Below are 6135 nucleotides of genomic sequence, written 5' to 3' on the forward strand. Positions count from 1 at the left end.
AAAACAAACTGAGGGGTCTAGAGGGGAGGGGGGTGGGGGGATGGGTTAACCTGGTGATGGGTATTAAAGAGGGCACATTCTGCGTGGAGCACTGGGTGTTATGCACAAACAATGAATCATGGAACACTACATCAAAAGCTAATGATGCAATGTATGGTGATTAACATAACAATAAAAAATTTAAAAAAATAATCTGTTAGGGAAATCAGTGCCTGCATGTACCAGGCTCAGTTAATCTTCTCTATCAAAGAAACCACATTGACACATGTATAATTGGAGCTACTATCTAGCTATTTGTATTAAGCTACTGTCATCCATAGTAACCTATTCAATTTTTTTAGGGACAAAGACTGCTGAATTATATGGGGATCTGGTGAGGACTACCACATCTGTCACCTTTTTTTGGAGGGGAGAAGCCTGTTTTTGTTTTTACTGGAGGCTCAGGTAGCACATGACAGTTCATAAAATGCCTTCAGAGGTAGGGGCTAGAGGAGAGACCAAAAATAAACTGGGGTGGGAAAGAAAAACAACCAGGAGGAGGTGAAAGCTGGCTGGTTCCTTCTCAGCCTGATTCAGGGGAGGGGCGTTGTTCCTCTGAACAACAGGATGGATCCCTTCCTTCAGCCCTTGGTAGGGGACAGAGAAAAAGCAAACGGCTGTTGCTTCGGCCCTCCTGAGTCTCAAGGAAAAGGGGAAAGCAGGTGTTTTGATGTCATGAGTCATGGGAAGGGGGGAGGGGGTGCTGGGTGGGATACAGGGCAGCTGGAAAAACTGGCAGACAACCAGATGGTAGCTCTGGGGGTCCTTCGTGTTGGAGTCATTCCAGTATGTGGTGGGGGGGTCCCCACTGTTGATGGGGGCCGAGGTCTCCGGGGCTGTGGGCTGCCTGGGTCCGGGGTGCTGCTGCCGCCGCAGCTGAAAGTAGGGGCTGTTTCGTGGGCACTGAGGCTCAGACCGGGACCCATCAGTGAGACCTTGGCTGGGTTTGGTCTCGCCATCCCCACCTTCTGTGGTAGGCTGCTGGAGTGGCCTGGGGCGGAAAGGCCTTCAGTACCGAGGCTGGAATCTGGGAGGCAGGACGCGCTCATCTCCCTGTTGGTCCCTCTCCAATGGGGCTGTCTCTTTGGGCTCTCTATAGGCTGCTGCTGGTTGGGAGGCTGAGGGCCTCGCACAAAGCACCGTCGGTGGGTGGTTGGTGCCGCTGCCTGGGCCTCTGCCCAGAGTCCTCGGCCCGCTCCCCTTCGCTGCCTCGTTCAGTCCTGCCTGATGGAGCCTCTGCCACCATGGGTGGCTGGGCAGCTGGACGAGGCCGCGGGATGAACCTGCGGAACCTGCGTTGATTGGGGGCATAGCATAGCGGCTGCCCTTCACCTGCCCACACCCCGGCCCAGTTACGTTAGCAGCTTCTGCACCCTTCTCTCCCTCCACGACATCGAAATCCACTGTCTCCCCGTCTCCGACGCTGCGCAGGAACTTCTTGGGGTTGTTTCTTTTAATGGCAGTCTGGTGAACAAAGACATCCTCCTTGGTGTCATTCCTGTTGATGAATCCATAACCATTCCGGACGTTGAACCATTTGACAGTGCTCAGGACTTGGATTGCTAGCACCGGCTGATCCACCTGATTCCGGGCTGGGGGCGCGGGGGAGCCCGACGCTGCTGTCATCGGGTTGCCAGGGATGCGGGAACCCGGCGCCGAGGGGGACCAGGCAGCGGGGCCCGTGGCGGCTCCGACACCGCCGCCGCCCGCCCAGCCGCCTGCTTTCTGTGGCTCCCCCGCGGGCACCGGTACCACCACCGCTACCACCCCCTGCCGCCGTCGCGGGCACCGTCGCCGCGGGGACCGCTGTCGCCACCGCTGCCGCCTCCGCCTCGCTCATCCCGCCGGGTCCGGTACCCGCCCCCGCCGCCGCCACCTTCTCCGCCTCCACCTCCTCCGCCTCCTCTGCCCGCGAACCCGCAGCCCCTCTGGGTCCTCGCGCCCCAAGCCTCGCCCCCATCTGTCGCCTTTAGATATTTGAAGATAATACTAAGTAATCCCTTCCTTAAAAATGTATTACTGTTTTTTTATCTACTATTATTTTCTGGGGAAGTAGATAGTTTCAGAGGCTCTTGCCGTCATGTTACCTGGTTCCTCCAGGTGACTAGACTCCCATCCAATCAATGGATTCTGGATCTGACACCTGACTCAGATCTGGAAACTGGGAAAGGGATAGCAGCATTTTATTGGTGTGGTCTCATTCAGTCTCCTGACCATTCATCCTTGATTTCTTTTGATTGTAGAAATTAAGCAATACCCTCGTTAGCTTCTCATGTAAGTTATCTCTGGAAATCTTGTGTTATATTCACTACCTCCCTAGATCTCTACAGGCCAGGCCTTCCTCTGCCTGCCACTTTCACCTTGCCATTCATTCTGTTAAACGTGCCCATCTTGCTTTGACAGTAAAGTGCCACTACCTGGCCCCTTCTATCTTCAGATATGTTCATGCTTATCACTGTCAGAGAGACCAGTCCTGTCACAGCAACTACAGTCAGCCCTGACCCACAAAGGAGAGATACACCAAGTTTCTCAATGAGGCTAGTGCATTTCTCACTAGTGTAATCCTTACTGTTCTAATGAATAAACTGGGCTTCTGGCTCTCTCTTAGTACATAGCTTTCTGGTAGTTTTTCTGATCTTAAATATATCACTGTAGCGTACCCATTTCTTGAAGTCATTTCATACCTTCCTCCTCTGTCACACAATTCTGGCATTTCCACTTCACTTGTGTGGGCCATCACTTTTTCAAACTTTCCAACTGTCATCCTAGCAGTGTATTAGCGCTGTCTCCTTGGGTCCTTGACAGTGTGTTAAATCAATTCTTATGGGAAAATGCTCCATATTGATAAAGGCTATTACCCAGATTTACGTTCTGCACCCCAGTTCCATCACCTTCAGGGTCCGGTTTCATTCATACTCTCTTGCCCCCTGTGGTATCCACTAAAGAGCTCCTGCAGCTCCTTTGGCATATAGTCTCTGTCGTCCCTTAACTACCTTAGCACTTCCCCATTGAGCTGTGCTGGTATTTGGCCCTTAGTATTGGTCTATTTACCTGAAAGGAGATGAGGGTAGATCCTTGGAGTGTGGGGGGCATAGGTGGGAACAATGATTTTGAAAGCATCTGACTTGTTGGAATCTTCTGCATGATCTTCAGGCAAAGCCTCCTTTAATACAGAACCGTATCTTCTAACAAAGAGGTATGAGTTACTTCCATTAACTAAGAAGGTTGAAAGGAAAAGTAGAACTTCAAGGTTCCCAACTATATCTAATCAATTATTTTTATTCCAAATCTAAGGGGAATATGTCTTCATCATTAAAACCCTGACCTTGGCTTAGGAGACCTGCTGGGACTGAAAAGGCAACCTTCTCTGAAGCTCCACTCGTCTAAATGAGTAAGATTTGAACCTAGTGCTCTATCTGCCTTGCAGTGGCAGGAATTAAAGTCTTTAAATGTTCCCAAGCATTGTTCTGATATTCAGATTTTGCCTTCGGTTGATAAATAATCACTTAAATGAATTCTCTCTCTTCAATTAAAGAAAAATGTCTCCAGGTAAAGCCCACCCAGTTTATAATTCTTATACTTACTATTTCCCTTATGTCATTAAGCTCCAGAAATAACTACATAGTTGATGTGTCCCCTTCTACCAGTACTGCATCCTAGTTCACTACTGATGACAATTTAAACAGTTGTCAAATGGCAAAGTCTATTTTTTTCCACTTACCACCAGCAATGGACTCATTGCAAGACAGCCTGGCAGAAGTCAAACCATAACGCAGTTAAAATGAAAAGCTGTAGACCCAGGATAGCCCTTCAGAGTTGTCCCAACTTGACATAAGGGGATTGAGCCTTTGTAACTTTGTATCATATTGTCTTTGGATGTGGTCTTTCCCCTGGGAAGGGGTGTAATTTTTAAAAGGGAGTTATCTGTGGCTAAGGACAATGTCAAGGAAAGGACTCAACTGTGAGCCGTCTGCAGCAGACTTTCCCAATAGCTGGATGATATGTGATTTACCAGAACATTAATTATCTATTATAATACACATAGAAAAACTTACAAATATATGTGTACACCAATAATTGGTAAATTATCATGTAGAAAATATGCCCATATAATGCCACCAAACCTTTCAAGACATATAACACTTTGAACTAGGGTAACCTCCACAACTCCCACTCAGTTATGACCCCAGTTCCACAATACCAATCATTATGCAATTTCCAACATCTTACTTCAGTTTTGCTTGCTTTTAAATTTTATATAAATTAAATAAAAATAGTATTTTTTATATGTCTAACTTCTTTCACTCAATGGTAGATTGTAGAATCCATCCATGTAATTGCATAGTCAATAGCTTATTACATGAATATACATTGTGTGATATTCCTCTGTATGAATACATCACAATTTATGATTATACTGTTGATTGATATTGCAGTTGTTTCCAGTTTTTTACTATTATCAAGAATGCCATTATGGGGGTGCCTGGGTGGCTCAGTCGTTGGCATCTGCCTTAGGCTCGGGTCATGGTCCTGGGGTCCTGGGGTTGAGCCCCGCATCAGGCTCCCTGCTCCATGGGGGGCCTGCTTCTCCCTCTCCCACTCCCCCTGCTTGTGTTCCCTCTCTCGCTGTCTCTCTCTCTCTCTCTCTGTCAAATGGATGGATAGAATATTTAAAAAAAAGAATGCTACTATGAGCACATCCACACATATATTTGCTGAAAATATGTATGTATGCAATTCTGTTGTGGTTACAGTGAAGAGTAACACTGATGGACTATCACAGCTTCCATAGATCCTATCACACAGGTTTTTTCCCAAAGAAATTGTATCAGTGTCCACCTACCACTGGGAGAGTACTAGTGCTCCAGCTGGCTCACCTCTCTCCCACATTTACACTTAGTATAGGCAGGGTTGTTTTGTTAAAGATTTTATTTATTATTTTTATTTATTTATTTATTTGTTTGTTTTTTGTTTATTTGAGAGATAGAGGGAGATCAGGGGGAGGGGGCAGAGGGAGAGGGAGAGAGAGCATCTCAAGCAGACCCTGTGCTGAACGCAGAGCCTGACCCATCGCTCCATCTCGCCACTGAGATCATGACCTGGGCCAAAACTGAGAATCAGACTCTTAACTGACTGAGCCACCCAGGTGCCTCTACGCAGGGTTATTTTTAATTTGGAATTTTATTATAACAATTTTTAGTGGGTATAAAATAGTATTGATTATCGTTTAATTCACCTAAGATAAAATACCTTAGAAATTTATATTGATCTTTTCACTTGAAGTTCAAGATGACAGAATTTTTTTTAAAGATTTTATTTATTTATTTGACAGAGAGAGACACAGTGAGAGAAAGGAAGCACAAGCAGAGGGAGAGCGAGAGGGAGAAGCAGGCCTCCTTGCCGAGCAGGGAGCCCGATGCAGGGCTCGATTCCAGGACCCTGGGATCATGACCCGAGCTGAAGGCAGCTGCCCAACGACTGAGCCACCCAGGCGCCCCAAGATGACAGAATTTTTATTTAATGTCTTCTCTGTTACATCATTAACCCCTGCTTCTAAAAGACGCAAGAATGATAGAATTTTAATATGCCATTGCTAATTTGTTGTATCCCATATTACATGCAAAATAGTCTCAGAATAACAGTACTAATTTACCATTTATATGGCTACTCAAACACATTAATTTTTTTTCTCTCTTCTCATTGTAATGCCTCCATGAACAAATGTTAGAGGAAATTGTATTGCCTACCATACTTTCTTCCTCTTAACCTTCATTTCATCTTAATTCTATGGGCACCTAATAATATGCTCAGTGCTCACCACCAGTCCTGATGTCTATATCCCTTTAGTCATTTTGGTTATCTGTAGTTATATCCTCATAGATTTCTCAGGTAATCCTCATGGGAACAATATTCTTTGAGTTTTTACGTATTGGTAATAGCTTGTCTGTGCCCTTTGTAGTTGAAAGTCAGTTTTGTTGGATATAAAATGATTAGCTTATGAATTCTTTCCTTGACTATGTTGTTTTCTCCATTTTCTTCTTGCTTAACTACATACCTTAAAATTCTTGTGATAATCTAATATGCTTTCTCTAATAA

At 45.7% G+C, this 6135-nt stretch overlaps 1 pseudogene; it reads right to left on the bottom strand.

Moving 5' to 3' along the window:
* Positions 1-459: 459 nt before the first annotated feature.
* LOC113927918 lies at positions 460-1879 on the bottom strand (annotated as a pseudogene).
* Positions 1880-6135: the final 4256 nt, after the last annotated feature.

This window comes from Zalophus californianus, chromosome 7 (genome assembly GCF_009762305.2).
Source record: "Zalophus californianus isolate mZalCal1 chromosome 7, mZalCal1.pri.v2, whole genome shotgun sequence".
NCBI lineage: Eukaryota > Metazoa > Chordata > Mammalia > Carnivora > Otariidae > Zalophus > Zalophus californianus.